Source organism: Antechinus flavipes, chromosome 2, assembly GCF_016432865.1.
Source record: "Antechinus flavipes isolate AdamAnt ecotype Samford, QLD, Australia chromosome 2, AdamAnt_v2, whole genome shotgun sequence".
NCBI lineage: Eukaryota > Metazoa > Chordata > Mammalia > Dasyuromorphia > Dasyuridae > Antechinus > Antechinus flavipes.
Window position 1 is genome coordinate 134512060 of NC_067399.1, and position 12142 is coordinate 134524201.

General features: G+C 35.5%; 1 protein-coding gene across 4 annotated transcripts in view; it reads right to left on the bottom strand.

Moving 5' to 3' along the window:
• The window catches only part of ZMAT4 (zinc finger matrin-type 4), an 803377-nt gene that overhangs the window by 744348 nt on the left and 46887 nt on the right, over window positions 1-12142 (bottom strand). The window lies entirely within an intron of this gene.

A 12142-nucleotide genomic window follows, 5' to 3' on the forward strand; every position in this document is an offset into this window, starting at 1 on the left:
TTTTAAAAGCCTGAAGACCTCAGAGTATGCAATTCTAAATGGGGGTGTGGGGAGGGGAGAGGGAGATAAAAGAGAACAAAGAAAGCTGATGTCAATCAAAGAAAGCAAATTGTAAATTTGTTAAACTTCTTAAAAATACGTTGTAAGTAAAGTTATAATTGCTGAAGAATAACTTGTTTGAATTAGTAGGTCCCAATGAAGGAATTAGTTCACTGATGTTCTACAACTTTGTTAACTGGGAACAACTTAGAATGATTGGCTTTCAAATCAGGAATGTTTGAGCTTAAGGCCACCTCTTTAGATGTCAAGATGAGTTGTAAATGTTATATGATGAATCTCTTAATTACAATTATGTGAGACAATGACTATTAAATGGCATGTGTTAGGGTTGTGAGTTTGTTTACTTTAAGCACAAGATTTTAGAAATTTGTGTGCAAATATTAAAACATTATACTGGAAATTTAAATCTGTATTTGATTTGATTTTAATCTTTAAAAATAGGTTGTTAAACAAAGTTCTGGTAGCTTACCTTAGGAGGTAACATATTTATATTCCCTAATTAGATGAAGTATCTTGCTTTCTAAAATGTATATCAGGTAATTTGTAAAAATTTATGAGCCATGTTTTAAAATTTTGTCAGCTCTACTGGACCTATGTATAAGTTTTATGAAATTTGGTCCAAAGTTATTTAGATATTAGCTATGTTGTAAATCTTAAAAGTTTAAAAATAAAAGATGTGATTTTAAAAACAGGGTACAACTGTGCATACCTTTTGATCCAGCAGTGTTACTACTGGGCTTATATCCCAAAGAGATCTTAAAGAAGGGAAAGGGAACTGCATGTTCAAGAATGTTTGTGGCAGCCCTCTTTGTAGAGGCCAGAAATTGGAAACATAGTGGATGCCCATCAGTTGGAGAATGGCTGAATAAATTGTGATATATGAATATTATGGAATATTATTGTTCGGTAAGAAATGACCAACAGGATCATTTCAGAAAGGCCTGGAGAGACTTACATGAACTAATGCTGAGTGAAATGAGCAGGACCAGAAGATCATTATATGCTTCAACAACAATACTATATGATGATCAGTTCTGATGGACAGGGCCCTCTTCAATCATGTGATGAACAAAATTAGTTCCAATAGAGCAGTAATGAATTGAACCAGCTACACCCAGCAAAAGAACTCTGGGAAATGAGTATGAGCCATTATGTAGAATTCCCAATCCCTCTGTTTTTGTCCACCTGCATTTTTGATTTCCTTCACAGGCTAATTGTACACTATTTCAAAGTCCGATTCTTTTTGTACAGCAAAATAACTGTATGGACATGTATACATAATATTGTATTTAATTTATACTTTAACATATTTTACATGTATTGGTTAACTTCCCATCTGGGGGAGGGGGTGGGGAAGAGGGGAAAAATTGAAACAAAAGATTTTGCAATTATCAATGCTGAAAAATTACCCGTGCATATATCTTGTAAATAAAAAGCTATAATAAAAAAAAAAGGACAATAAGGATTGATTTCCAAAAGCAATTGATAGTTTAGAATATCATAAGGTAAAATACTTATTTTTAAAATAACTTTTTAATTGGTATGTATGTTAAAATTGGAAATTACTATAAATTACATGAGATTCCTTTTCATTTTTTTGATAAACTGTGTTATGTTTATTTGACTATCAATAATGAAAATTGTGAAATTGCTAAAAAATTATTTGGGGTCAATGTTGTAATTGGCAGATACCAGCTAGGCATCAAAGTTGGGGTTTGATCACGTGAAAAATTCATGTTGACCATTGTCTTTGCCAAAAGGGCAAACTCCTAGTGGAACTCACCATTTGCCAGGAGAATGGAGACACCCCATGAGGTTGGGGCATGTCCTTGGTTAGCAGGCTGGGTCCTGAGAAAGAAGGAGAACATGGACCCCCAAAAGAGTTAGCTCTAAGGAGGAGAGGTGGGGTCGGGAAGCATGGTGGAGTTGGGAGAGATATTACGTGGAGGGAGGGGAAAGGGAAAGATCTGTCTGCTTGGGAAGGTGAAGATTTAGCTCACCCTTTCTCCACTGGGTGGGACTGCTTCTTAGAAGTGAGAACAAACCCTCTCACTGGAGCTCATCGTCCCCCAACTTCTGCCACCCTCCCCTTGTTAGTTAAATGAAATTACTTTAACGTTAATTGTTTAAATGAATAGCTAACATTCATATGGTGTTAACAACTGAATGTTTGCTTTTATTTTTCAAGTTTATGGCTGCTTTAAGTTAAGGTCATTTTTGATGCTGTATCAAAGATTCCACTGCTTAGCAATGCAAGAAACTTTTAAGAGGTGTATTAGAACTGCAAGTTCTCTGAAAATGATTATTTCTGCCAAGGTCTTCATCTGTCTTCAGCAAATTATTTAATATTTATTTAAGTGTATAATGATCTCCTTGTTTAATGAATATGATAACAAATATGATCTATAGCTTTCTTGAAGTACCTAGAGCAGAATTTTGAAGTCCCTTGCTATTGAGATGAAATTTCTTGGGGCTGTAACTAATATTGTTTTGAGTTTCAAATCTGGATATGATTGCCTGATAGATCATTAAGTCAGTATTCACCCACTATTTGGCAGGAATGACATAAGTTACTTAGAGGAATGCCTTCCTGAGCTGTTACAGGTAGATATCTTATCTGGGTAAGAGCTGAGAGGGCAACCCTAGCCTATGCTTAAGGTGGGATCCTTCTGATTCAGTTTCCCAGTTCTGTTTCTTTGCTTGCCACTTGATTATCCCTGAATGTGGCTAGGAGGTGGAATTATTACTGCATGATTGGTTGTTGGAGCTAAGGATGCTTCCTCCTGTCATATAAGTTCTCTCAGATTAGGCCCTGAAGAATCAGTTTTGACTGCTTATATTATAATCATGTCCCTGCTTTTTCCTCTTAGAGCAAATTTCTGTAGTCAGAGCAAGTGGTCAGTAGAAGAAGAAATGTGCCATGAGGCACATCAGGCCAAGGGAAACAGGCTTACCGATCCAGCTGCCCATGCTGTTTCTTGTTTGCCCCTGACCATGACACCTTTAATTCCCCAACTTCCATGTGCCCTAATGGAAAGACTCCTAGGATGGGAATTTAAGACCCCAGAGCAAGTCACTGGGATCATATTATGGTTTTTATGTTATTTCAGTGATACTATATCAAGGATATTAATTTTGCTTAATATGAAGGTCAATTCTGTTTTCAAAGTGCCAGTAATAGACTATCCCATTTGCATTAAAATGTACTTCCTTCTTACTTCTATCTTAGGGAGTTCCTCTCTTCCACTAAGATATAGCTCAGGTACAATCTTTTTCATTGAAGCCTTTCTGATCCATACTATCAAACAGCATCTGATGGCCTCCTCAAACTACCTTGTATTTAACTACTTTGTGTTTATTGACCTTATGTAATATACATTTATTCTGTAGAGATGGATGGATGGATGGATGGATAGATAGATAGATAGATGATAAATAGGTAGGTAGATAGATAGATGTGTGTATACTTATAATATATACTTGTTTTCTTCCCCATTTGGGATATAAGCTTCCTGCAAGTAGGGATTGTTTTATTTTTTGAACTTTTATCGCAGAATAGTCACTTAAATACTTTTTGACTGAGTGATCCATTGGAAATTTCCTCTTTCATCTTCTTTTGTTCTCATTCATATTCTGCCTCTTCTTCCTTTTCCTTCAAAACCATGTGATTAAAGATTTAAAAATGGATCAAGTCACCCCTATTTTGGAATTTTTTTTTTTTTTTTTGCCATTTCTTGAGCCAGTTCCAGAAACACATATTAGATCAGAAACCTCACTGGGAGAGCAGAAGAACCAAGGGGTTGGAAATATCATTACCATTACTGAATACCATTTTGTTGCCACACCTAAATAAACAGGGAAAATTTCTAAAGCCCAAAGAGCCTTTGTAATTGTCCTTGAAGGGAGAATAAACACTATGTAAATGCTATTTCCTCCCCAGCTGGGCCAGGACTGCCTATGCCTGTCTCACTGTGCCTGACCTCAACAACTTCAGAAGAATTCTGTTTTCCCCGGGAAATTAGATTTATGCAAAAGAGCTAGTGAAGTCATATGTCTGCCTTCAAGGCCTCCCTCCCACCTCAGATTCTAAGCTGCTAAAATAGTCAGTTCAAGCCCTCAAAAGCTTTCATGGGAAAAGGTAGAGATGCCTCATTTCCTTAGAGAAGGGAACGATCCCAGCTGCCAGAGCTTCCTAACTTGCCCTTGATGGTTTTTCCTCCTTCCTGAGGATAATAGAATGTTGATCAGAGGACCCAGATCTGCAGAAAATATCTCTTTTTCTTCTCCATGCACTACCATTCCAAAAATAATTTAAAGCTTTACAAGAAGGAAAGTCAAAATGTCTTTACCCTATCCATGGTAACCTCTCTGTCACTATCAGCAACTAGAATGAAAAAAAGTAATTTCTTTAGAATTATGTTAAGCTATACAAATCACATGTCAGACACAGTTATTGTTTTCAGTGGGTTTACAGTTAATATGCTCAATCCTGATGAGGGTTACATATTGAACATACAAAAGTATAAAATCATAGGATCATTGTGGCCAAGAGAGAAAAGTAACAATAGCTGAGAGGAGTTGGGAGAAAAGAGGAAGATTTGGGAGGTAAAGTGCAAAAGAAAAAGAAAAATCTGATACTTATGTAGCACTTTAAGGCTTACAAAGTATTGAATATACATTATCTTAATTGAGCCATCAAACCACCATGAGGTGATACTATAGATATTATTGTGTCCATTTTGCAGAAAAGGACATTGAGGCATAGAAAAGTGAAGTGACCTGCCCATGATGACACAAGTAGCAAAAGTCAGGGGGTAGGATTTGAATTCAGCTTTTGTTTTGCTTTTGTTTTTTTTTCTACTGCACCACACTGCCTCCTAATGTCTGGTAGAATGAAAGCAATAGGTTTCCACACCTGAAAGCACCAGAAGATTGTCCATATGATTAATTGTCAAAGATACAAAATTACCTGATGGAGGTAATATCTTTTCATTCATTTCCCACATTAGCTCTGAAGCTGGCCTATACAACTTGAAATGCAATCAAGAGAATTTGAGGTTAAGCTAAATGAAGAATTTTCCAATACAGAATGTTTCACATTCAGAGTTCTGTGTTCTGTGGAAGCTTCTTCCCTTGAGATCTTCAGTAATAAAATGGAAAATAATTATTCACTATCATCTAGGAACCAGCTTATTGTGAGATAGATGATGAATTAGAAAAAGGTTGGGGGTATGGTGGCACTCTCACCATGGAAAGGAGACAATTCACTACTGACATTGACAAAGGGTCATAATAACTTTTTTCTTCAAAATGTTAATACTTAATTCATTTGTTATATGGAATAGATCCAATATGTGCTTGTATTATTTATATGCCTCTACAGTGTAATTTGATTTTAGGTCTTTTAAAGGACATAAGATTTCTTGTCACTATTATAATTTATAATCACAATCTTTTTTTATTTGTTTGTTTCATTCTTGCTACAAGAGACAAAGAGAAGTTTTGAAGAGTGACAAAGAGTTTTTGAAGACATACCATCCTGGGACTCTAAGTTGACCACCCCTGGGTTTCATCAGTAATTCTTAAACATTTAAGTCTAACTTTTCATTAAACTAAAAACCAAAAAATAATCAATATTTAAAACCATAATCAATCAAAAATGGCTCAGGTCTTGATGTGAGACAAATATAAAAGCATTTAAGTATATCTATTGTCATGTTGACAACTTTGATGCTCCAAAAAGTCAGTCTGTGAACCATATAGAAAACCCTCATACAAATCCAAAATGACAGAATCACAAAGCAAGAGGAAACTTGGGAAAGGGATTTACCAACCAGTCCTGAACAAAAATTCCCCCTAAAACAGACTTGACAAATGGTGAGGCAACTAAAGGAAGGCCATTGCACTTTGGGATGATGCTAATTATAAGAAAGGTTCTATTACATCCAACATAAATATATCTTTTCTGTAATTTCTACCTGTTGCCCCTAGTTCTGACCTCTGACAACAAGAATGATAAGTTGCTTCTCCTTGAGAGTCCTTCAAGTGACTGAAGACACTAATTCTTGTCCCAGTTATATTTTCTCTTCTTTGAGCTAAACATCCCCAATTCTTTCAGTTGATCCTCATATGCAATACTCTCTTGGTGCTTACCATAATAGCTATTCTCTCTCAAGCTTATCAATGCCATTTTTAAAAATGAAGTACCAAGAATTGAACAAAGTAATCCAGATCTTTAACCAGGATAGAGTACAGATAAACCCTTATTTCTCAAGTTCTTGAAATTATGTCTCTCAATGCAGAATAAAATTACATTATCTTTCTTTTCTACCACATTATACGGCTAATTGTCATTGAGCTTGCAATCCATTAAAAACACCATAATTTTTTCAATCAAATTGCATATAGTAATAACCCTCCTACCTTGAATGTGTGAAATAAATTATTTTAACCCACATTATTTTTAACATAACTAACTCTGTTAAAGAAGAATTGAGGTGTGGAAACATAGGGACCTCATTACAACAGTTTCTAAAAGACACATTGAGAACAGAAGCAAGGGGCAGAGAATAAAGAATAAACATAAAATAATGGTATAATACCATAATATTACATTGTTAAAACAAAAAGCTGAAGCTGGTGAGGACTGCCAAGGAAACAAAAACAATAACAAATTTTTAAGTTGTGTCATGAACAAGAGGAAAATTAAAGGGAAAAAACCATTGTTGAAGTTGATGGGTATAGTGGAATTAAGTACATTAACTTAGCATGACCAATTCTATTCTGTTTTAACCCTAGATTGTGTGAGTAAGGAGTTGTCATATAAGTTGTTTCTCTGTAATAAGAAAAGCACTTGCATATATTTTAGCAATGATTTATGTACATCTCCCAAATCTAGTAAACAACTACTAAAATTATGTGCTCCCCAAGTCTGGCAAATAAATGATTAAACAGCTGCTAATGACATGTGTTATTTACTTCAAATCTGATAAACAACAGATAAACACTAATAACATTAGCTTTGATTGGTAGTTTCTTTTTACCATAATTTTAGGTAATTGAACATCAAACAAAATTTTTAAAAACCAGTGGCAGCCCCAGCCATCAATATGTTTCTGGTGACCACTAGAACTTCTTTCTTTTCCCTGTATTCAAGAGATTTGAGCACTCCCTATTCACTCAAGAGAAGTGCTGATCAATGGGGAGTCATGTGAACTCCATATTGTTAGAAAAATATATGTCTATCATGGATAAAAGAAAGAACATGAGTACCCAGTAAAAGATATGTTTACCAGGATCTGTACAAATCAGAATAATGATACATTACCTCTACAGGTACCTTTGATCCCATTTCTTCACATCTCTGCCAGATTTCTCTTTTTATCATCCTCTCCCTCCCTAATATTCATTCTTTCACTTCCTTTCTTTATTTGCTGACTACAAATATATCTGTATCTCACTTCCTTAAAAAAAAATTCATTTGATTCCTACAAGCTGCCATCTAATACTTCTCCTTTCCTATCCAAGAATTGTGAAAATACTGTCTATACTCAGTTTCTCTACTTCTTTTTCTTTCACTGATTTCCAAATACTCTACAATCTGTTTCTCAACTTCATCACAACAGAAACTGTTCTTTTCAAAGTCACCAGTGATCTAATGATTACTTAATATAATGGCTTTTCCTCAGTTCTTATCCTGCTTGAACTCTGCAGTATTTGATATTGATGATCTTGAATAATCTATCTTATGGATTTTATTCCTGCTTTTTTCTGTTAGCTCTGTTTTTACCTATCAGATCATGCCTTCTCAGTTCTCTTTACTGGGTCATCATGTATATCATAACTCCTAACTATGGATATGCTTTAAGGGTCACTTCTCTTTTGCTTTCATATCTCTCTTGGTGATCTCATCAGCTCTCATGGATTCAATTATTATCCCCATGGAATGATTCCTGGATCTATCTGTCAAATCCTAGTCACTTCCAAATTCTTTGTCCATGAAACAATTGCTTAGGACATTTTAAACTAGATGTTCCATAGATATTTTTAAACAACATGTTCAAAAACAAAATCTACCTTTCCAAAAAAACAGAAACAACTTAGTCCTTTCCCAAACTTATATATTAAGAGGACCTCACCTTTTCAGTTCCTCAGACTCATAATCTTAGTGGTATCTCTGTTGTCACTCACCCCACATATATAATCAGTTTCCAAACTTTAGCAAGACTACTTCCACTATATCTTTCTATTACATCCCTTTCTTTCCACTCCATCTCTATTGCCATATTCAGGCACTTATCACCTCTCAACTGAGCTACTGTAATAGTCTCCTAATTAATATTACCATATCTTAAGTCACTCCTTGCACCAGTCTTCCTAAAACACAGGGATGTCATCCTCCTACTCAATAAACTCCCTGTTACCTCTTGGTTCAAAGACAATCTCTTTGGCACCTGAAACTTTTTACTACCTGTCACCAAAGTTTTTCCAGCTTTATTATATATTAATCTCTTCCAACCCCAACCAGCCTTCATGCATGCTTTGGTCCAGCCAATAACCAGTCCCTACTATTCCTCAAACACATGATGAGACCTCATCAGATTTAACAATTAATTGTGTAGGTAGGATGACTGACAGCAAGGATGGCACTAAGTTTGTGAGCCTAGGTAATTAGGAAAATGCTGGTTTCCCTCACATTAAAGTTTGGAAGAATAATGAGTTTTTTTTAGGAAAGATAAAATTTTGTTTTGAACATAATTCTTACCTATGGGACATTCAGTTCAAAATCTTCTAGATAATTGTTGATTTGAACTTGGAACCTAAGAGAGGAAAACTAGGGTTTAACACTTAAACCTGTGTTATCTGAACAAAGATGATGATGGAATCCTTGGGATCTGTAAAGATTATTATAGAAGCAACAAAGAAGAGAGCCAAGAATAGAGTCATCTCTATGCTTTTGCTATAGGTAGCTCTCTCTCTGTTCTTTTCCTGCCAACTCCAGAATGCCTTCCCTCTTCACCGCTATCTCTCTGAATTCCTGTTTCTTCTAAAACTCAGTTTAAACACCAGTTTTTGCATGAGTCTTTTGCTTAACTCCCCAGTTTCCTGTACCTTCCCTCCTAAGATTACCTTTTAGGGTTATGGGATGTTTTGTGTATACCAGTATATGTATATTTTTCTCCCATTTTTAATATAAAATCTTTAAGCACAGGGACTGTTTCTCTTTTATCTTTCTATCCCCAAACACTAGCACAGTCCCTAGAACATAGTAAACATTTAATAAATGCTTGTTGTTTACTTAATACTAAGCTCCCTGTGTCCAGAACTGTTCAAGTCTTGAGCCATTTACTTGGGAACAGAAGAAAGAATTCCTGCTCAGGTTTCAGTAGAACTAGAAGGCCTCTGAAATTCCTTCCAATTCTGAGACTCTATGATCCATTGACTGTAGTTTATAGACTTTATTTTGCAAAGTACTGGATTAGATTGTTTTTTAAGATCACTACCTGTTTCTTAGAGTAATTCATCCCTTCAACCCCTTTTTTAAGTAATTACTGAGTACAATGCCTTATGATGGACACTAAAATTCTGCCAACTGATTTATACTCACATTGGAATAACCAATATTCATTGAATTTAGGCTATTCCATATCTGGGAAATCTGACCAAATTCTTTCAGGCTTTGAGAGAAAGGTGTTTGCCCTAGGAGCACAATCATCAGTGTCCTGAATTTCTAGCAAAGTTGTCTCTTAGCAAAATTATGCTATTGGTAGTGTTTTACTCAAAATATCTCATCTCTCCTTTTGGTTTCCTTTTCCTACTTTTTAGTCACTCCTGACAGTAAATTCTCACTATTTCTACTGATGGTGAAAAATCACAAACCACCTACAATGAGTATTGCCAATAGATTCCCATCTCTGGAACATTTATACTATTAAAATAAGAGTAAGGGGTAAAAACAAAAAAGAAATGGATTTCTAATAGCACTTCGGACAATGTGGCACATCAGCCTTGGTGCCTCTATGCAGCAGAGACCAAAGTAGATCCACATTCTGCCTCATCCTTTATCATCTGAAGATTCTCCAGTCTTTGGCATTTATCACCCAGTACAAACTTCTGAACCCCAATATAGGCCTGTAAATAAGAATGTCTTGTTCTCTTCTTTCAGGTCCAAATGCAAAGCAATGGTGATTCTTTCAAGTGACTGGTTTTTTTCTGATCTACAGTGACTATATTATTTGAATTTTGGGGAAAATATAGGTATCACCTCATAGCATTTTAGGTTATGATGACTGATAAAATCTACCAAATTATCCCTCTCAAATGTTGGACTATGATCACAACACATCAAGAATTGAAGAATGTATAAATGGTTTGATTTTTTTGGAATTCCAATATTTGTGAATTTCCAGGGTCCTAAAAATAAAGATTCTGAATGTCTTTTATCAAAAATTATTTAAATTCCCAGTTTTAGGAAGTCGGTTCTGTTAAGGGTAACAAAACATTCCACACAACACAGTGATTTTCTGGATGAAAACTAAATGATATAAATGAAATTGTACGCAAGATTGCTTTGGGGGAAAAAATGACATTTTATAATGTATATCTAGCAGTCAGAGCAGGGCCTGACAGAATCAGCCCTTTCCTGAAGTCCTAGGAAAGCAGCAACTGGTAACAGAAGTAGAAGTAGCAAATGCCATTTTACTCCCACTTCCAAGTTTTATACAACATTTTGCATAGTACAGTCTGAAGGGAGCTGAGTGCATGAATACAGTGCCAAATGTGCCAGTACCAACCAAGGCCAAGATTCCTCAGAAAACCTCTCTTTACAAGGAAAAGCTGCCCTGTGCCACATTACCAAACTGCCATTAGAAGATAGAAAAAGCCATGTGTATCTGAAGCATGGATAGGCTTGGAATTTCTAGCAGAACATATCCCTTATAGGTAGAATTCTAATGGAACACAAAATTCGCAAGAGCTTATAAACTGACTGAATGATTCCAATCTCTGAACTAGTAATAATGCCATCACTATAGCTCATTCATGGGAATCTCTTCATAATTGCATATACCCTCTCTTAAACAGAATGATATTTCATATTAATAAGATGATCGCATCTATAAGTACTTCTTATATTTTATATCTGGAGATTCTCCCCAAAATCCCATGAGCAAGTATCATCATTCCTATTTGATAGACAAAGAACCTCAGATTATCAGAAGCTGAATTATTTTCCAAAGTCACATTCAGCAAATGTTTGAGTCAGTATGTGAATGCAAAAAGTGGAACTGGGAGGCACCTGACCATAGATGATAAAGTGAACTAGAAAGCAGGTGGCCCTCAATTCAAGCCCAGTCTCAGATGCTTAACTGGCTGTGTGGTCCTGGTAATTAAGTTTCCAATCTGTAAAATGATAATAATATTACCTAACTTTCAGAATAGTTATAAAGATCAAATAAAATAACACACACAAAGCACTTTACAAATCTTTGCTATTATTCTTGTTATTTCAGGTACAGTTTTTTTCATGCATTGATCTGATACCTTAAGACGATTCTTCCTTCATCTCATTACCACAAGTTACCAAAATAAAAAAAAATTTTTTTCATTTATGTAAGGGCAAGAACATTCTATATCAATAAGAAACTACCAAGCCAGCTGATGATGCTAACACGCCAACCTCATTTCTTACCCCAACAGCCCTTTTGCTGGAGAAAGTTCATCTCATTTTTTCTCTAAATGTTTAGGATTTGAGAATGCCAAAGCAACTATTTATATTCCCAAAGGAAGGATTGGTCAAGCAACCTACTAATGAAAATAATGTTGACCTTCAACTCTTCTGCTTTCTCCCAAAACAGTTCAGCATTTCCAAGAATAACTTGGTTGTGACAGTGGCAAACCAAAGGAATACTGCTATGACTGGCAAGAAGCCTGAGGTCCTAGGTCTTTGTAGAAAGAGACATATTTCCAACCTTGCACTGTCTCTGTGTCTCTGTATCTCTTTTTATTTCTGTCTATCTCTGTCCCTATCTGTCTCTCTATATATCTGTCTCTGTCTTTCTCTGTCTATCTCTGTGTCTGTGGT